Below are 22,045 nucleotides of genomic sequence, written 5' to 3' on the forward strand. Positions count from 1 at the left end.
GCACTTCACTATGCTATTCTGAATTACTCTCTGGCAAGATAACGAACACTAATTCATCATGTAGGCAAACCTTAAAGATGTATTCCCAAGTACTAATAAACACCCCACGCCGTCACCGTGAGCATTCATAGGAGGTACTAACACACCACAATTTCATAGAGACATCCAACTCAAATCATAACTCAGTGAATAAGTATTCTGTGAAATATAGCCTAAGAGACCCACACGGTGCACACACTCGTCACCTTTACACACGTGGGACAAGGAGTCTCCGGAGATCACATAAGTAAAATCCACTTGAATAGCATAATGACATCTAGATTACAAGCTCATCATATGGATCTCAATCATGTAAAGCAGCTCATGAGATCATTGTATTGAAGTACATAGGAGAGAAAGATGAACCACATAGCTACCGGTACAGCCCTTAGCCTCGATGGAGAACTACTCCCTCCTCATGGGAGACATCAGCGGTGATGAAGATGGCGGTGGTGTCGATGGAGATGCCTTCCGGGGGCACTTCCCCGTCCCGGCAGGGTGCCGAAACAGAGACTTCTGTCCCCCAGATCTTGGCTTCGCGATGGCGGCGGCTCTGGAAGGTTTCTCGTACCGTGGCTTTTCCGTATCGAAGATTTAGGTCAGGGGGCTTCTTATAGGCGAAGAGGCGGAGTCGTAAGGGCTACGGAGCCACCACACAATAGGGGGGCGCCCCCCCCCCTTGGGCCTCGCCGCCACCTTGTGTGGGGCCCACCTGGCTCTCCTCTGGCCCCTCTCCGGTGTTCTGGAAGCTTCGGAATTATAAGATGATGGGCGTTGATTTCGTCCAATTCCGAGAATATTTCCTTACTAGGATTTCTGAAACCAAAAACAGCAGAAAACAGGAACTGACACTTCAGCATCTCGTTAATAGGTTAGTTCCGGAAAACGCATATAAATGATGTAAAGTGTGTATAAAACATGTGAGTATCATCATAAAAGTAGCATGGAACATAAGAAATTATAGATACGTTTGAGACGTATCAAGCATCCCCAAGCTTAGTTCCTACTCGCCCTCGAGTAGGTTAACGATAACAAGGATAATTTCTGAAGTGACATGCTATCAACATAATCTTGATCATACTATTGTAAATCATATGAGATGAATGAAGTGATTCAAAGCAATGGTAAAGACAATGAGTAAACAACTGAATCATATAGCAAAGACTTTTCATGAATAATACTTTCAAGACAAGCATCAATAAGTCTTGCATAAGAGTTAACTCATAAAGCAATAGATTCAAGGTTATCAAAAAAAAAGCAATAGATTCAAAGTAAAGGCATTGAAGCAACACAAAGGAAGATATAAGTTTCAGCAATCGCTTTCAACTTCAACATATATATCTCATGGATAATTGTCAACACAAAGTAATATAACAAGTGCAATAGGTTAACATGTAAGAATCAATGCACACAGTTTACACAAGTGTTTGCTTCTAAGATAGAAAGAAGTAGGTAAACTGACTCAACATAAAGTAAAAGATAGGCTCTTCGCAGAGGGAAGCATGGATTACTATTTTTGTGCTAGAGCTTTTCATTTTGAAAACATAGAAACAATTTTGTCAACGGTAGTAATAAATCATATGTGTTATGTATAAGACCTCTTATAAGTTGCAAGCCTCATGCATAGATTACCAATAGTGCTCGCACCTTGTCCTAATTAGCTTGGATTAACATGGATTATCATTGCATAACATATGTTTCAAACAAGTGTCACAAAGGGGTACCTCTATGCCGCATGTACAAAGGTCTAAGGAGAAAGCTCGCATTGGATTTCTCGCTTTTGAGTATTCTCAACTTAGACATCCATACCGGGACAACATAGACAACAGATAATGGACTCCTCTTTAATGCATAAGCATTCAACAACAGATAATATTCTCATAAGAGATTGAGGATTGTTGTCCAAACTGAAACTTCCACCATGATTCATGGCTTTAGTTAGCGGCCCAATGTTCTTCTCTAACAATATGCATACTCAAACCATATGATCATGAAAATCGCCCTTACTTCAAACAAGACGAACATGCATAGCAACTCACATGATATTCAACAAAGGTGTAAAGTTGATGGCGTCCCCAGAAACATGGTTACCGCTCAACAAGCAACTTATTAAGAAATAAGACACATAAGTACATATTCTTCACCACAATAGTTTTTAAGGCTATTTTCCCATGAGCTATATATTGCAAAGACAAAGGATAGAATTTTTAAAGGTAGCACTCAAGTAATGTACTTTGGAATGGCAGAGAAATACCATGTTGTAGGTAGGTATGGTGGACACAAATGGCATAGTTTTTGGCTCAAGGATTTGGATGCACGAGAAGAATTCCCTCTCAATACAAGGCTAGGCTAGCAAGGTTGTTTGAAGCAACCTCAAGTATAAAATGGTGCAGCAAAGCTTACATATGAACATATTGTAAGCATTATAAGACTTTACATCGACTCCTTGTTGTTCAAACACCTTAACCAGAAAATATCTAGACTCTAGAGAAACTAATCATGCAAACCAGATTTTAACAAGCTCTATGTAGTTCTTCATTAATAGGTGCAAAGTACATGATGCAAGAGCTTAAACATGATCTATATGAGCACAACAATTGCCAAGTATCAAATTATTCAAGACATTATACCATTTACCACATGCGACATTTTCCGTTTCCAACCATATAACAATGAACGAAGCAGTTTCAACCTTTGCCATGAACATTAAAAGCTAAGAACACATGTGTTCATATGCAACAGCGGAGCGTGTCTCTCTCCCAAACAAGGAATGATAGGATCCGAATTATTCAAACACAAACAAAAATAAAAACAAACAGACGCTCCAAGTAAAGCACATAAGATGTGATGGAATAAAAATATAATTTCACTAGAGGTGACCTGATAAGTTGTCGATGAAGAAGGGGATGCCTTGGGCATCCCCAAGCTTAGATGCTTGAGTCTTCTTGAAATATGCAGGGATGAACCACGGGGGCATCCCCAAGCTTAGACTTTTCACTCTTCTTGATCATATTGTATCATCCTCCTCTCTTGACCATTGAAAACTTCCTCCACACCGAACTCAAAACAAACTCATTAGAGGGTTAGTGCATAATCAAAAATTCAAATATTCAGAGGTGACACAATCATTCTTAACACTTCTGTACATTGCACAAAGCTACTGAAAGTTAATGGAACAAAGAAATCCATCCAACACAGCAAAAGAGGCAATGCGAAATAAAAGGCAGAATCTGTCAAAACAGAACAGTCCGTAAAGACGAATTTTTTAGAGGCACTGGACTTGCTCAGATGAAAATGCTCAAATTGAATGAAAGTTGCATACATATCTGAGGATCACGCACGTAAATTGGCATATTTTTCTGAGTTACCTACAGAGACTACTGCTCAAATTCGTGACAGCAAGAAATCTGTTTCTGCGCAGCAATCCAAATCTAGTATTGATTTTACTATCAAAGACTTTACTCGGCCCAACAATGCAATAAAATAAAGATAAGGAGAGGTTGCTACAGTAGTAACAACTTTCAAGACTCAAATATAAAACAAAATTGCTGTAGTAAAATAAAAATATGGGTTATCTCCCAAGAAGTGCCTTCTTTGTAGCCATTAAGATGGGCTCAGCAGTTTCAATGATGCACTCGCAAGAAATAAGAGTTGAAGCAAAGGAGAGCATCAAAAAGCAAGTTCAAAACACATTTAAGTCTAACCCACTTCATATGCATAGGAATCTTGTACACAAATAAATTCATGAAGAACAAAGTGACAAGCATAAGAAGATAAAACAAGAGTAACTTAAAAAATTTCAGCATATAGAGAGGTGTTTTAGTAACATGAAAACTTCTACAACCATATTTTCCTCTCTCATAATGATTTTCAGTAGTATCATGAACAAACTCAACAATATAACTATCAAATGAAACATTCTTATCATGAGTCTCATGCATAAAATTATTACTCTCCACATAAGCATAATCAATTTTATTAGTAATAGTGGGAGCAAATTCATCAAAGTAGCTATCATTATTATTCTCATCAGGTGTAGGAGGCATAGTATAATCATAATAAAATTTACTCTCCATAGTAGGTGGCACCAAAAGACCACTATCATTATAATCATCATAAATAGGAGGCAAAGTATCATCAAAGAAAATTTTCTCCTCCATGCTTGGGGGACTAAAAATATCATGCTCATCAAAACCAGCTTCCCCAAGCTTAAATTCTTCCACAGCGTTAGCAATAATGGTGTTCAAAGCATTCATACTAATATTACTACTAGCACGCAAATAAGGTTCCATAGGTTTTTTAATTTTCGCATCAAACAATCCATGTCTTAACTCAGGAAATAGTTTAAAAAGCTCACAGTTGTTTTCCATTATGCCTTACTAGTGTTTAACAAGAAACAAAAAGATGCAATTGCAGGATCTAAAGGAAATAGCTTCGAGCACTCACACACCGGCAACAAGACTAGGAAATATCTTGGTAGTCGGAGGATGTGAATACCTTTTACCTTACCTCCCCGGCAACGGCGCCAGAAAATAGCTTTGTTGCCGGGGTCCGGAGTGTGAGTGCCTTTTACCTTACCTCCCCGGCAACGGCGCCAAAAAATAGCTTGATGTCTACGCACACTCCTTTTCCTGTAGACAGTGTTGGGCCTCCAAGAGCAGAGGTTTGTAGAACAGCAGCAAGTTTTTCCTTAAGTGGATCACCCAAGGTTTATCGAACTCAGGGAGGAAGAGGTCAAAGATACCCCTCTCAAGCAACCCTGCAATCACGATACAAGAAGTCTCTTGTGTCCCCAACACACCTAATACATTTGTCAGATGTATAGGTGCACTAGTTCGGCGAATAGATTGTGAAATACAAATGGTATGAATGAATATGAGCAGAAGTAACGACGCCAGAAAATAGCTTGCCGGCGTACAGTTGATGGTAGTAATATTGCAGGAAGTAAAGATGCAGTAAAACAGTAAATAAGGGATGATTGCAGTATTTGGAAACAAGGCCTAGGGATCATACTTTCACTAGTGGACACTCTCAACATTGATCACATAATAAAACCACTCTACACTCTCTTGTTGGATGATGACCACCATTAATTGTGTAGGGCTACAAGAGCACCTCAATGCCGGAGTTAACAAACTCCACAACATTCGATGTTCATATTTAAATAACCTTAGTGTGCATGATATACCAACGCAATTATACCGAGTACTAACATAGCATGCACACTGTCACCATCAAGCTATGAAAGGGGGAATAGATCACATCAATACCATCATAGTAATAGCTAACTTCATAATCTACAAGAGATCACAATCATAGACTACGCCAAGTACTACATGATGCACACACTGTCACCATTACATCATGGAGGAGGAATAGACTACTTTAATAACATCACTAGAGTAGCACATAGATTAATAGTGATATAAAGCACATTGCAATCATAAAGGAATATAAATAAGCACTTCACTATGCTATTCTGAATTACTCTCCGGCAAGATAACGAACACTAATTCATCATGTAGGCAAACCTTAAAGATGTATTCCCAAGTACTAATAAACACCCCACGCTGTCACTGTGAGCATTCATAGGAGGTACTAACACACCACAATTTCATAGAGACATCCAAATCAAATCATACCTCAGTGAATAAGTATTCTGTGAAATATAGCCTAAGAGACCCACACGGTGCACACACTGTCACCTTTACACACGTGGGACAAGGAGTCTCCGGAGATCACATAAGTAAAATCCACTTGAATAGCATAATGACATCTAGATTACAAGCTCATCATATGGGTCTCAATCATGTAAAGCAGCTCATGAGATCATTGTATTGAAGTACATAGGAGAGAGAGATGAACCACATAGCTACAGGTACAGCCCTTAGTCTCGATGGAGAACTACTCCCTCCTCATGGGAGACAACAGCGGTGATGAAGATGGCGGTGGTGTCGATGAAGATGCCTTCCGGGGGCACTTCCCCGTCCCGGCAGGGTGCCGGAACGAGACTCTCGTCCCCCAGATCTTGGCTTCGCGATGGCGGCGGCTCTGGAAGGTTTCTCGTACCGTGACTTTTCCGTATCGAAGATTTAGGTCAGGGGGACTTCTTATAGGCGAAGAGGCGGAGTCGGAAGGGCTACGGAGCCGCCACACAATAGGGGGGCGCGCCCCCCCTTGGGCCGCGCCGCCACCTTGTGTGGGGCCCACCTGGCTCTCCTCTGGCCCCTCTCCAGTGTTCTGGAAGCTTCGTGGAATTATAAGATGCTGGGCGTTGATTTCGTCCAATTCCGAGAATATTTCCTTACTAGGATTTCTGAAACCAAAAACAGCAGAAAATAGGAACTGGCATTTCGGCATCTCGTTAATAGGTTAGTTCCGGAAAACGCATATAAATGATGTAAAGTGTGTATAAAACATGTGAGTATCATCATAAAAGTAGCATGGAACATAAGAAATTATAGATACGTTTGAGACGTATCAGCGGCACGAACATGCAGGAGGATGGTGCACATGTATGAAACTGCTACGGAACAAGCACGAACAATACGTGGATCATGCTGCAGGTTACGTACCATTTTTGCTAGACTAATTTACATGACGCTGCCATGGGTTTGCAGGAGAAGCTGCTGCACTACAATGTTGGTATGCATGAATCTGATCTATTAGAGTTCCGTGCATGCAGGAGCATTATTGGAAGATATTAGGCTGCCCATCACCTCCTTAATCGGTGCGCACCGTCTCCGCGAGAGCAGAGGGAGTATTAAACTAGAATCAATACAATTCCTTTTGGTGTATGCCACTCCGCATAAACAAATCTCACAAGTCACAATATTTCTTGATGCTCCTTCTCCTCTCCCTCTCGATACAATAGTGTTGCTGCCTTACACCCATCTGACCGGCCACCGAGCCACTCCCACCGCCGGTCGGTCCTCCGACGCTGAGGTGCACTTCCTCCGGTGCCGCCTCAAACCATCCTCGGCATCGCCCCATCGGCACTGATGTACCGCCTGCACACCGATCACCTCCCTATACCGTCATGTGAGATGGACTGCTTCCTCCAACACGCTGCCTTCCTCTCGAGGGGTGGACTTAGATTGCCATGCCCCGACTCTGATGTCGCACTCTCCCTAGATGGCGGCCTGAAGGAGCAGAGTATCATCACCAACTCTCCTTCTATGTTATCACCAAAGATGCCGCCGCCTCCCTGCAATCCCACGCACATGAAACATCATCCACGCCGCACCTCGACGCCACGCCAGATTCAGGAGATTGTCTGCCCCATGCACGCTCCGCAAACGTTGTCCCCGAGGCTCAATCCCAAGCTGCCTGACAGGAAATGCTATTGCATCAGGAGTCAATCCAGGCGACTTCTCATGCTGGCCATAGAGGTTAATTTCCTCCATTGTTTGTCAGTCACCCAAATCGTGTGGAGATTGTTTCCGTATATTTGTACAGGCTCATCTCCAAGCTACATTAGAGGAGAGCCTACAGATGGTCATGTTATATTGTTCAACCATGATACAATATCTGCACTTGTCAATTCTTTCTATGAATAATGTTGATTGCATGAAAGCATAGTCGTGCACATATGGTATGGATTTTCCATTTGCCTACATGATGGGTCATGATTTGTTGTAGTAGGGAGATGAGGTGGGTTGCTGGACTGAAACTAGGGCAAGAATGAGAAGCAGCTTTAGTAGCAACATTGCAAGGCGATATGGGAGCTCGGACGTCGCCGTAAAGCTATCGGTTAAAGAACACGGAAAATGATATTTCTTTTTGCAAAGGCACGTACAATGAGTTTTTCTTTTTGGGTTTTTCTACATCCTTAACTCCAAATGTTCAATAGAGTAATTTCATTAACTGTGGTATCCCTGATGTAAATACAATTTGTAGGGTTAGGGATAATTGTTTGGCTCTTTCCCACAGGGATTATAAAGTACAATTTTGTTTTACTTTATAATCCCTGTGGAAAAGAACCAAACAATTTCATTAACACAGAGTGTTCGCATGCTTCTGTGCATGATACTCAAAATTTTGTTTTACTTTATAATCCTTGTGGGAAAGAGCCAAACAATTATCCCGCCGGTCTATATGCACACGACAAATCAGAATTGTGCTTTTTTAACAACTTTATCCTACTTGATTGAAAAAAGATCTAGCCTAAAAAAATCTATGTTATCACTGAACCTTTTCACTTTTTTTCATAATATGATAACTAAGTTCATGCTTTGATCAGACCCACATGTCACTAGGGAAAGTTAGCGGGCCGAAATGCCTTGAATAGGCAGTGTGTAGAGGAGGGAATGGATGAGTTGGAGCTCGAGACAAGGAGGATGCGTCATGGACCAGCCTGTAAATCCTTCATCGACTTGCCACTTGCAGGGGTGGACCGACATCAAGATACCTTGCCTAGGCTCATACGTTTGTAGCAACACATGTGTTGACACACGAGTACACGACATAGTACATTTTGGTCTAAATCTACATATAAATATACATTGTATGATGTTTGCTTAGCAGCACACATATCACGTTAGATGGAATAATTAATGTTTTTCGCTACATGTTAACATGTGCACCATTATAAATATGCATGGTTGCAAAGTAAACAACTCCTTAAGTAATTTCTCTCTCCATATAATAGTTTTCCGTAACTTTTGGTTCCTTGAGTTCTTTTTTACCTACATGCCGTCTTCGCATAAGTCATACCAAAATAGGGTAATACAAGAACAAGAAAAAAATATAAAGTTATTGAGATACTATACAAAAAGTAGATAACAAAGTTCTTAATTATCTCATCTACCAATAAGCCTCACAAAGTAATAGTGAATAATAAGAAAGAAAATAGAAATTCACGGAAATCCAAAATTATACATTTTTTTGTTATAGTTACTTCATGAGGAACCACCAACAAACATTACATTCATGTATCTTTTAGATTCCAGTGACCAAGATCAATAGCAAGCCATGGTACTTCAAGTAACCTATATAAACGGTTGGATGGTGTAGCTGTTAAATGTCGATAATTTTTTTTTCTTCATTTGTATATCCTCCACGCCAGCATTTATTTTCCATGGATTATATATACGTGTGCGACGACAAAAAAAACTTGAAAATCCGTAGCAGCGCACGGGCATTCAACTAGTATTATGTATAGATAGATTAGTATAATTGCCCCAAATTCTATAACGTGGTGTAGTGTCCATCCGCTCACGCGAGCGAGCAAGGCTGGTGCGATGTGCGGACTAAACATACCCGCGAAGGAGGATACAACTTGAGGTGGCGCTAGACCTCCATTGCAGCCACGGCGAGACATGCGCGCGTCGTCTCCAGTGAGGCATCGGCGAGAGCTCCAGAACAGCGTCCATGGCGGCCACCAAATATTTTCGATCTACTCTCGATCTCAAGCTGTCTCCGCGATCTCACGTTGTGTCTTCCATCTCACGTGTGTATATATATACCAGAGGTTGTTAGGTTAGGTAGGAATTCTAATAGGGACCGACTTGGAGTTGTTTTCTTCGACAATAGCACAAACCAATCTATCGACGTGTGTATCAGTTTTTTTTTACAATCAATACCACATATATTCATAGCAATAAATAGTACATGGTAGAGATATATGAACTGACTCCAACGATTACAAAATAAAGTCTAAAAGATAGTAACAAATCTTCGAGGTCTTTAATTTATTTCTTCTTCCAGAATATAATCTTGTACTCTTCTGAAGGCAGCCAAAGATAGATAACGAACCATAAACCTGTAGATACTGACGAAAGTTCTCCCATAATTTTTTGAGCCGCAATGCCAAGGCTGCGTGCACGCACACAACCATTAAAACAGTCATACAACATCGGCAAGAGTACTAACACAAGTATATCAGGAAATAATAACCGACTAGCTTTGTCGTCGTCGTCAATGGAGAGCCGAGAGTACGAATCACCATTGTCGAGGACGTAGTAGCCGGGACAAAATCAATCTGGCGAAGCAAGATCCGAAGACCCATACCTAGAAAATTGTGATTGTTCAACACCACAATTGACGCCGGGAAGAAGATCTCGTCGCCGAACGAAAGGCCAAAGATCACTTATTGCAGATGATGCCATCTTCATTGAGGGGAAACCAACAAGAAGGCGGCTACCAAAATCCTAACAAAATCTAATGAAAACAATACTTTTATTCGAAACTCCACGCATAGATCGGGTTCCCCACTCCTCCCGATGCCGGTGAAGCCGACCGGAGAAGGGGGAACCAATCTATGGAGGAGGATGAATTAGAGGCGGCTAGGGTTGAGCGGCGGCTGAGAGGAGACGGGAGGAAAAGTTCGACGTGTGTATCAGTTTGATTGCATATGTCATGGTTAGATGCAATACAGAATATTTCTGATCAGCTTCCATTGCACGTTGTTCCTTCGATCGGTTACGTCTCATCTAGATTTTGTTGGGCCAATGGGCCTTGGCCCAGGATGGATTGCTCTCTCGCCTTCCGAAGTTCAGGCTAGGTTGCTAGGAATAGGAACAGACTAGACGAAGAGGCGCGCTTGGCCGCGCCGCCTGCCAAGCATTGTTGCATGGCCTGACATGTCCATGTATCAACGGGTACTAGATGGACCTCGTGCGTCTTGCCGCACCATTCTCTGTTGTTATCGTTCTATTTTTACGCACTATCATTTATTTTTACGCACCGTCTAATAACCCTAAGTGAATAATGGGGATAACAGGTAATTTTTTGATCTAATTGGACAATCGTACACATGTTTCCATCTCAAGCACAAATACAAAACTATTCCTTTCAAGAGTACACACACAGAAATTATTCAGAACTTTATGCCCATGAGCAATCAGATCACATAGTGTCGGTCCGATTGGATGTTTTAACATGCCAGAATATCCAAAGGAGAAGCCAGTTCATTCCAAGACATTATATTACATGCTCAAAACACCCAGCCCGTGAACAATCATTTATAACTTATAACCCACTGATGTATATGTGTACAAAGTGTTTATCAGTCTGTACACACAATGATAAATAAAGATGAACCAAAATACTGCAATTAATTTTCAAGACCGTAACAAAAGACATAAAAGAAATTGACAATCTCAAGATATTCTGCCTTCTTGAATGAGACCCAAGCTTCTCCGAGCAATTCCTGCACATTTTCAAGGAAAGGATGGGATACCCAGAATGCAATATGCTTGCTAAGAATAATAACCTTGGGAGATAGCTTGGAATGATATGTCATGCGAGAAGAAGGCCATTTTGTGGCTTTGAATATTCGGACATGTCTAGGAGTTCCAATGCACAGAGGAAGATGGCAGATCAAGTGCATCCCCTGTAGTGGCTTGGTCTTCATCAGTAATGCTCAATGCTTGAGATGTATTTTACTGCAACAAAGCTCCTAATCATGGTTGGACTTGCACACAAGATTTTTATCAGTCGTATGAGATCTAATTTAAAATGCTGCATTGCATGCCAGGGAGGGTCCATGGTAGAGTACCAAAAGGAAATACTATAAGTGTACTATAAGTGGCAACATAAAACACATTGTATCGTGAAAATTTGAACAGAAAAATTGACGAACTTATAATTATCTAAATCAAAAGGTTAGTAACATGATTTCAAGCATCCAAATTTAATCAATTAATAGCACCTCCACGACATGCTCTGTTTTGGCATTGCAGAGAGAATCAAGAATACATATCCGCTAAAAAGGAAAAGGCCAACTGATGATTTCCTTTCCCATTTTTTCCCCGAGAGTGGCTTAGCAATTAGCCAAATGTATACAAAATACATGTCTTAACATATAGACAAAAGGGTTGCGGAAGAAAAATAAGCATTCCAGATTGTAATTGACAATGGACAGTTATTTGTTGAAACAGTGCATAATAGGCAAGATATGAGATAATATGAACTTAAAATACTCACCTTCACTATTTCAGCAATTTCGGATTGAAAGGTCCCATCCAATGGTGACCACTATCCATATATGCTCCTGACTTGGCCCAACAAAGAAGACTCCTGATATTTTATCAGGAATTGGATCGTAGGCACTCTCACCTGTCGGAGATGTATTTTTGAGTTCTTAAAGTGTGACGTTAAAGTATTTTGCAAATCCATATGCGCTAATAAGTGTAATGTTGTCAGTTACTGACATATATTAGAAGAGCAGTATGAGTAATCCCAGAAGAGAAAGAAGTATAAGCTTGTTACCTGTAGGAGCACCGCTTAACCAACCACGTCAAGGTGGAGAAGGATGGGGAGAATTACGTGGTAGTACGGAGGTGATGTGAGCAAAGGCCGCGCTGAAAATGCCTATGGCAGAATCAGCTACTAAAGGAACATCTTCAGATGGAGCATACTGCTAGAATCAGATGTTCCATAACCTTACTTCAGCTGCCATGTCGAGAAAAATGATACAAAGAGATTCTCCTGCCCATTACCACCATTCCAATTTCCGAATTCCACCCAAGGAAGATTTCATGTGAGTGCACGCTCCGTCGACGTTAAGAGCTTTCACTACATCAGCCATGCATTCCAAATAACTACAAGAAGGTGCAGTCGATGATTCAAATGTATTACCACCATCCTAATATTTCCCTAGAATAATAAAGGCAGTTAGAATTAGTACTCATATGACCAGTACAAATAAAAATAAAACATGTAATGTCATAATTTGCCCATGGAGCTCGTATTATCAATGGCTTTTTTTACAGAAGACATAATAGTTGGACAGGGCACTACTGCTATTGAGTACTTTTCACCGACGGTTGATAAGTAGCAAAGACTACCAAGCAGAACCATTACGCTATAGCTGGTCTTGTAAAAATTGGTAACCTACATAAACAAATTTTACTAAAAATTGGTAAACCAGTACGCTATTACTCCGCAGAGCACAACTGGATGCATGACTTTATGTCATATAACTCAACATAAAAAAATCTCCAATGCAGTTGTCTTAAAACAAGGTATAAGAATACACTTATAGGTTTCCTGAGACTACCTAACTTGATCTATAGTGAATTTTAATACAGAGCTACATTTAAACTTGGGTTAGCCTGAATTACCTCACACTTCCATTAGAACTTGTGTTAGATAACGTATGCATTATGCTATTTTAGCACATTTTTTCTCATTTAAGTAATTTCCGACTCACAAATCCAATTAGACAGAAACAATAGATTTGCAAGATGGTACCACCACCAAGTGCTGAAATAGATTCTGAACATTGTTAATTCATGCTATACTTAGACTAAATTCCCATCAGAGAGTTATATTACTAACCTATGGACATAAAGATAATAGGTTGTACCTTTGAGGAGCCTTTTCACCTAGCTTCCCTGGGTTACTGCCATTTGGACAGATCTGCCACGAAGATCAACCACACCAAATGTGTCTGCATATGTATTTTTGCAAGTTTACCTAGACAAACAAATGGATTCCATGGATCAAAAAATATATATATATATATACTGTAGCCACAAAACATTTATGCAATGTAAGCATTTGTTGATACTATCTGGCATGCGGACTCACCAAATATTTCGCCTAAGTTTTTTTTTACAAAGTGAGTTATCAGTGATGCTAGAAAGTGATTCAGTTAAAGCTAGAAACTTCTGATGCATGTCTGCAGATCAATTGTGATCGATTTCCTACAAAATAGAACATAACCAACAGTATTAAGAACAAGCACAATTTTCCATTGATGCCCTTTCATATATGATGCGAGAATCAAATAGAATGGAGGACAACTACTTAATAAGTTGAAAGAGAACTACAACAGCACTTTCAGACGGTATCACCTCATGAAATGAAAGAGAACTTGGCTATGCCCACAGCAATATCAGTGTCTAACAGAATACATTTTGTGGTAAAAACCAACAGTTCATATATATACACAAAAAATGTAACCAGATGGAGGAATATCACCATCTCTGTCGGAAGGGGAAGAGGTGTTGCCAACCCTCCCTGCGGTCGCACGGAGCTGGGCTAGCGCAAGCGGCCAATGATGGCGCAGAGTCACGACGCAGCTCGCCGGGGGAGGAGACGTTGGCCAGCCTTCAGCCTGCCAGTCGTAGTTCTATTTAAATAAGAGTCTCAAAACTGAATAAACAGCATATATCACTAAACTATGACAGCTATAAATATGTGAACTGCTGATTAGACATGCAAGTTAAATTCCGTGTAAAGCAGACATCGCCTTTTACAACTGGTTTGCAAAATCCTGCCATGACAAGATTTACTGAAACACAACCTAAATAAAGATCCCGATCCATAACCGTGACAAATCTTACCATGTTAGATTTACTAAAATATAAAGATGGATAGATAGGTAAATATCCTAATCCATGACCGTGGAATATGAGAGGTAAAATTACTTTGACAGCCACTCCTAAATACATTTTTTTATAGCAGTAGATTCCCAGATTCATCAATTCACCAACCGAAAAGAAGAAAGTATAATCAACCACGAGCTTTTCTATCGGAAAAAGATCCAAAAGGCACAGACCTTGCAAGGAAGACCCTTGATGAGGATGTGTCCAATCTCGTGGATGGCGCTAGCCTGCTGCAGGTAGGTTCTCGCGGGGACAGGCAGACGGCGACCTTGCGCTGCGTCGAACTCGTCGGATCTAGATGGAGAGGGGCCCTTAGAAAAGAGAGGCGGTGGGAGAGCGTCCAACCAGCACAGACATGGCGTTCTTCGCCGTGGGAGAACCTCACCTCTCCTCCATGACCATAAGGAAATAGAGCACATACGACGTAGGACTGGATCTCATGTCGAGAGAGTGGCGCCGATCAAGAGTGGAGGCGGCCACCGGCGATTTTGCAAGCCAGAAGAGGGGGAGGGGAGGGGACTCGTGTAGTCGTGTGTGTCTTCTCCTCGCTCACACCCGGTCTCCAGCTAGCGACACGCAAGGCACAGAACCGACATCAACAAGCGAGGCCCAACCAAGGGCCCATCACCGAACGCACTTAACGAGAACGACGAAGTGGTCAACAGGAAACGAACTTGCCTCCACGATGGGACCCGCGAAAGTGACATGCGAATCAACCACGAGAGCTCGCAACCCTGGGAGCTTAGTGCTCTTTAGGGATTTTGTGGATACGATGGGTCTGCCATAATTGTGTGTTTCACTTTGGTTTGTCATGAGAGAATTGATAAAAAAAACTATTATCTAAAAGTTATATTGTCAACAAAGCGATGACCATATGCATCTAAATATGGGACTGTTTTGTTTACTTTGAATGTAATGGCTACAGAAACATGTCTAAGATAGGCAACAAAAAAAATGTCGGTCAGATCTTAGATTTTTAGCTAGAACAGAAGTCCCATGTCCCTCGGCAAGCAACACAATTTTCTGTCATTGCAAAAAATATGAGATGGTCCCACCAAAAAGATGAATTGCTTGAAACTGATCGATGAATCTAACTAAAGACAATATTCCAAGCTTCCAGTTTAGTTTGTGGATCATTCTTGCGACCTACAACCACATCTCTCTTTGAATTCCTGCCAACGGTGCAAACTCATTAGTGTTTTTTTACACAACTGGAATGTAAAACACTGCCAGAGTATATCGGATCATAAACACTACCTTAAGTATAAGCTCAAGAGCTTACAAAAGGTATTGTTCCTTCGATCATGTTTTGTCCTCTTGAAAGATTGCAGGAACCATGTCAAGTTCAGAAAAAATTGCAAATGTTATAACATTATGAATAAAGAAGACTAACTTTTATCTGAACTTGACTAATCAAATGATTTACGGAGTACTAATTCTTCATTGGTAAGTATTGCAACTTCTATAATCATATTTAAGAATAATGCTACAATATTTGCTCTGGCATAAACCATAACATGAAAAGAGCATGTTTGCATTGTTAGAAGGTGCATCAGTATTATGGAATCAATCAATATTAATCATATACAAAAACTTAAACCTAATTTGCCATGTCCCTCAACTAAAACAACGGACGAAAGGTTTATCCTTCATTTGTTACCAATAAAAGAGGCACCATACCGGAACTCTCTAGCAAAGTCAAGGAAGAGCAGAGATATCACGGGCGCATGTTACCTGGATGCAAACACGGTAAATGAGGTTGGGGGCTCCCAAATCCATGGGAATAGATTCAGATGCGAGTTTCATGTCGAGGAGAAAGATCTCCATGCCAAACAACAACAACGACTTGAGGGAGGTCTCCAGGATTGAGCGCATAACTGAACTTTGGGAGGTGGCAGACACTGAGGCAGAGCTCAAAACACATCTGCACCCTCGGGATCGACCTCTGCCGAGAATGAAACACCATTAGAATGCTTGCATTAATTGAACGCAACTGAGGAAGAATTCTATGATGATCTCAGTTCTGAAAAGCAATCGTTCTTTCCCTTTGTTTTATCTGGCGAGAAAAAACTGGTATCAGTTATACATGGATGCTCAAACCACAACGGCTAATGTATATATGAAAAAATTATAAGAAACTTAGGAAAAATAAAATTAAAGGTTATTATATAAGCAACTAATCTATATGTGACTCATTGATATACACTATATGGGCGTAGCCTAACTGAACCTAAATGGTCTTGTTGCACAACCCACGTAAACTATTCTGGACAAACTAAGAATATTGTATGCACTATGTGGGTGTAACCGAACTGAACCCAAAATGGTCTTGTTGCACAACTCACGTATGCTATTATGACCAAACTAAGAATACTCCACACAAACATAAATATTGCCATTTGATCATCTAATTATCCAATAATTGAACAAACGAAACAAGTTGGTTTGGTCCAATAGGTGATTCATGATGTTGATTGAAGATTATGCGCCTTTGTCGCACCAATCGAAGCTGAACAACAAAGAACTGCAAGAGCTCGTACAAACACTCTTAATAATTTATTACGAAACAATAACATCCTGATACCTAGTAGCCTAGTACTACAACAAAGAAAGGAAGATGCTAGAGTTGAATAAGCCAAACTCTTAGTCATGAATCCAGCGACAATTTTAATTATGAACAGTAGCCAAATCAATTAGAGCTTTGCGTACATATAGTGTGTATTTACTACCATTACCTGTCTTCAAGGAACAACATGAAATCCAAACAAGACCTTATGGCAAATTGAAAATTCACTTCGATACAATTTCTCTATATAGTACTGATGCCTAATAGCTATTTACTACACAGATTGATGGCATGCATATATATAGTTTTATACCTTTGTCAGACCATGTTTGTCTTGGAACAAAAAAGAAATATCACATGATCAATATAGTACCTAGTACTAAAAGACAGAAACATACAACACACGATGATGTTGGATTCCTGAAGACAATTTCTATCGAAAGTGTGTGCCTATACTGAAGCTTAACAGATAGTAGCATCCTTCAGAACATAAAAAAAAAGCCCATCTTCAGTGTTGAAGCTTCCACTTACAACAAAAGGAATCATATGGAAACTATGGAAGGGATACCACATCATAGTTCACTTCCATAGTTTTGCCACATGTCCATAGCGTTTTGGAAAATATTATTGGCAAAGGTAAATCCATTAAAGTATCCAAAGTATCCTAGGTTAGAACTCATTGGAATTGCCAGATCTCAGCAAGCATATTAAATGGAAACATAGACTAAGTTTTTTCTGATGAAAGGAGCTTTATTAACCAAAAAGACCGCAGCAATATATATATTACATGTACCCCTGATTATAATACACGTAATCAATTATCAGATTCGAATGAAAAACCATTCCAGACATATAATACTTGGGCAATAAGCAGCCATTAACCCTAGCAATAGAAGTACTACCGGCAAAGAACTACACAGCAGCGCCTTGCATTTAACTGAAAAAACATAGCAAGTGTCGTCTGCAGTATAACTATGCTATCCAGGAGCTGACTGAAACTCCATGAACCTAAACATGGAAGGATTTCATGTGCAAACAGAGATTACAAAAATTGAAAGGAGTTCAGCTTTTACCATGGGCAGGGAGGAGAACGCTGAGCGGTCGAGGATGATGTCGAGAGGTGGACTGGATTGAGGAGGAGGTAGATCGGGGCTAGAATCTGCTGCGCGTGGAGAGGGGGCCTCGGCCGCCCGCGACGCTAGAGAGGCACGCTCGGTTGTCGCCGCCGATCGCTGCTGCGCATGGAGAGGCGGCCTCGGTCGCCCGCAACGCTCGCTTCTGCGCACAGAGTAACGCGCTCGGTTGTTGCCGCCGTTCATTGCTGCGCGTGGAGAGGCGGGCTCGATCGCCGGCGACGCTCGATGCTGCACATGGAGAGGCGGGGCGCAACTTGAGCCAGAGTGAGCGGCTGGGGGAGTAGCTATAAGAGCGGCAGGGCTGGGCCGGCGAGGTCTGGAATGGCGGGGGTTGGATCGGCGACGACAGGGACTGGAGCTGCGACGGCGGCGGCGGAACCGAACACGGCAGGGCTGGGCCGGCGAGGTCTGGGACGGCAGGGGCTGGATCGACGACGGCAGGGGCTGGAGCTGCGACGGCGGCGGCGGAACCGAACACTAGCTCCGCAGGAGCGAGGCGTGGTGGAGAAAAAAGATGGGGATGCGTCGGTCGTGGGGACGCGGAAACAGAAGGAGAGGATGGTCGGTGGTGACCCCACACATCAATGCTCACCGTCAAATCAATGAGAAGCCAGGGATCGCAACCGGCATACATGTTTTTTTTTTGTCAACCGGCATACATGTTGTATCTAATAATTTTTTGCCAAAAGAGACCACCTGCCTCAATTCATTGTCAAAAAGGACTACCTGCGAATCGAATTGACAAAAAAGACCACGTACTCAGTGGCGGCAGCGCCCCCAAGCGACACGTGGAGCTTGTCGTCGGAGGCTGTGGCGGCAGGTTCATGCCGTCGCCCGAGGTGGCGGCACATTAACCGGCAGAGATCACCGTCCGGCGCCGTCAACTGGCGCGGGCCATGCCGCCGGTGCATGGGGCGGCATGCATGCGTGGAGCATGCCTCCACTCTCCCTGGCGGCAGCTCTCTGCATGGTAGAAAATTAATTCGATGCATGGTACCTGATGTCGCGCGAGGAAACCTGGCCGGCAGACCGACTCCTCCGACCGCACTGATTTTAGTTCGATGCGATTCCCGCTCAATTTGTATAGAAAATTAATCATCGAAAGAAGCCTATTCTCGTAGGAGTTTTGTATTGTAAATAGAGCACGCTTGCTAATGTTAACAAACGCACCAGTATTGGTGCCGCGTTTGGGGGACGTCGGTCCCCAGTCGCGTCCCCCAAACGCCCTCCCCAAATGAATATTGTTGCACGAAAATAAATATTTTCATTCAAATTTGATTATATATTACAAAGTTTGAATGAAAACGGCTAGATTTCATCTAAACCTAGCCTACTGACCGCCCGACGGTGCGTTCGACGGCCCCGCCCCGTCGTGGCCTCCCCTCCGCCGCAGCTCTTGCTGCGCGCGCCGCCTCTCCGTGCGTAGGGTGGTGGCCAAACGCCGCTGCTCCAGCAGCGCGTCGACGTCCGCCCTCCTCGCCGCGCCGCTCGGAGGAGAGCTCGACGGCGCGATGAATCTGCGCCTCTTCGCGGGCACGAGCGTCGTCCTGGAGCTTCTTCTCCGACTCGAAGGACTCGACGAGCGCACGTTGCTGATCGGCCGTCTCATCTGGGTGCGGCCCATCGTCGTCGGACCACTCGAACTCGTCGTCGTCGTCGTCCTCCACCTCGGTCTCCTCCTCCGCCGCCTCGGCCTCCTCCTCCTCCATTGGCGCCTCCTCCTCATCCGTTGGCGCCTCCATCATCGTCGCCGCCAACGCGTCGGCCTCCGCCGCCAACTCATCCGCCCGCCTACCCCAGGCCGCCTCCGTTGCCGCCAGCGCCGCCTCCCGCTGCTGACGCTCCTCCGCCGCCAGCTGCTGCTGGCGCTCGAGCGACTCCCGCCGCCGGCGCTCGATCGCCACCCGCCGTTCACGGTACTGCGTCTCCCGCTCCTCGCGCTGGCACCGACGCTCATCATCCCACCGCCGGCTCATCTCCTCCGTCCGGTGCCGCCGCGCCTCTTCTTCCGTGGAGGCGTCGAACGCCGCAATGGTGTCCGCCAGCGCCTCCTCCTGCCACGCTGCTGCCGCGCGCTCTCGGCAGCTGCGGGGTGTCAACACCCGGATTTTTAAGTCCAGATGCCTATTATGCCATTCCTCGCAATCCCAGGAATATTGTTTTTGCGAGACATAATAGATTGATATCACAACACATCATTCATTACAACACATAATCGTCTTACAACAAAGGATCACATGATCCAGTCTTAATACAACATAGTGGATCTAGAGATCCTGTTACAAAACACATAGCGGAAGCGAAGTAGTAGCGGTCGTGGTCCATCTATTCCACGAGCAACCGTTGACGTCAGGAGCGATCCTAGTTGTCGTAGACGTCCTGCTGTCCATCTTCCTCGTACTGCGGTTCTCCTTCATAGTCTGGCCATTTGAATAGCCAGGGACAAAGCCATGAGTACTTTAAAGTACTCGCAAACTAATACTAATGTAAGTACGAACATTTCTGGTAAGGGGGTGCTAAGCTCTAGTTTCTTTTGCATGAAGCCAATTTTAGTTCACAAGTATTTGAATTCAAAACCTTTCATGTGCTAACTAACTCAAGTGGGAACATTAGTGTCATTCCCACAACATTTGTTGTAATTCAAGTCAAATTCAACATTCACCTTTTATTTGCAAAAATCACAAGTCATATGCCACATTTTTGAAAATGGTCTGATGACGGAACAGTATGGCCTTTCCAACCGTCCTTAACCGTGGACGCGGCTATTCGAATAGGTTTACACTCGCAGAGGTTGTACACTTGTGCCACAACTTTTGATTACATCCGTCAGGGGTAACCCCGAATAATCGTAACTCGATACGCGGATCATCAACCAAAACCTTTCACTTACATTTCCTAGTATAGGTACCTCTCCCCATGAGCTTGGCCTCCCGGTGAAGACCAATCTGTCAACCCGGGAACCGCACGAGGCTTGGGCCGGACATTCTCCTCATCTTTAACGTCGTTTCTTTTGTGGTGGAGGCAGCTTTCGGCATAACCCCGATGACGCTTGTTTAGAGGGAACCCATACTAAGACACATAAACTTCCAGTTAAGCCCTACCCATAATCAGGTATTGTGGGGGTACTTGTAAATTGGAATGGTATCGCATCCGAACCCAACCATCAGTTTTCATAAAATTCACCAAGTCCTTCTCAAGTCATATTCACCTTCAAAATATTTCAATAGAATGAATCATCATTCCAAGGTTTTCAAAGTCATTTCATTGCACATATTCCCATCTAGAGTAGTCAATTTTATTTGTTAGCACTAGCACTAGTCATGAGGGGTGCTATCTAGCTTTGTTTGCTTTAGGCTAAATTTGATGCTCTTGTTCTATTCTAGCCTAAGTGAATCATAAATCAAAAGTAAGCTTTGAAAAACAATAAGCAAAATAATTGCAAGGTAAAAACATGGGATAGGTTTATTGGACATAAAAATAAATGGTGATGGTGCCTTGCTCTTGTAGAGCTTTGCACTTGGGACTTTGCAAGAGTGTTAGCTTGCCTTGGTTGGTGTATTGATCAAAATGTTCCTCCTTCTTCTCCGTAGATGTTCTCGTCGTCCCCTTCGTAGCCTTCGGCACTAGCGTCTATGAATACGAATACGGGGTATACAATCACCACACAAGTTCAAGAGCTATAAAAAGCACACACATAAATCACACCAACTATTCTAGCATTATCACAATGTCATCATGTGGGTTGATATGGTTTTATTCTTAAGAAAAATAATTTCCTCTCATTATATATGTGAATGATAGTTTCCTTATAATTCTTGAGGAATAATTTCCTCTCGTTGAAGCTTCTTAAGAGTTAATTTCTCAAACCATCACACATGAATTTATGTTGACCTAAGTCAACCATTCATCATCATCATTTGAGAAAATGATTTAAATGAAGTAGAGATACCTCATACCATTTAATAATG

The 22,045-nt window shown here is 42.5% G+C and overlaps 2 long non-coding RNA genes across 7 annotated transcripts; both read right to left on the reverse strand.

Moving 5' to 3' along the window:
• Positions 1-10,948: 10,948 nt before the first annotated feature.
• Positions 10,949-14,874, reverse strand: LOC124682760. Of its 5 annotated transcripts, none has more exons than XR_006996423.1 (6): positions 14,761-14,874; positions 14,549-14,669; positions 13,576-14,104; positions 13,352-13,461; positions 12,253-12,639; positions 10,949-12,099 (listed from the first exon to the last, which is right to left on the reverse strand). It is a non-coding gene; the product is annotated as an uncharacterized LOC124682760 (long non-coding RNA). The 5 variants fall into 5 exon arrangements; XR_006996424.1 differs by having other exon boundaries at positions 13,576-13,691; positions 13,969-14,104; positions 14,549-14,862; XR_006996425.1 differs by having other exon boundaries at positions 12,253-12,354; positions 12,431-12,639; positions 14,549-14,862.
• Positions 14,875-15,250: 376 nt separating this feature from the next.
• LOC124685329 lies at positions 15,251-18,434 on the reverse strand. 2 transcript variants are annotated; one of them, XR_006997396.1, is made up of 4 exons: positions 18,015-18,434; positions 16,110-16,320; positions 15,633-15,691; positions 15,251-15,547 (listed from the first exon to the last, which is right to left on the reverse strand). It is a non-coding gene; the product is annotated as an uncharacterized LOC124685329 (long non-coding RNA). The 2 variants fall into 2 exon arrangements; XR_006997390.1 differs by having other exon boundaries at positions 15,633-16,320.
• Between the last annotated feature and the right edge of the window lie 3,611 nt (positions 18,435-22,045).

Source organism: Lolium rigidum, chromosome 1 (genome assembly GCF_022539505.1).
Source record: "Lolium rigidum isolate FL_2022 chromosome 1, APGP_CSIRO_Lrig_0.1, whole genome shotgun sequence".
NCBI classification, from domain to species: domain Eukaryota; kingdom Viridiplantae; phylum Streptophyta; class Magnoliopsida; order Poales; family Poaceae; genus Lolium; species Lolium rigidum.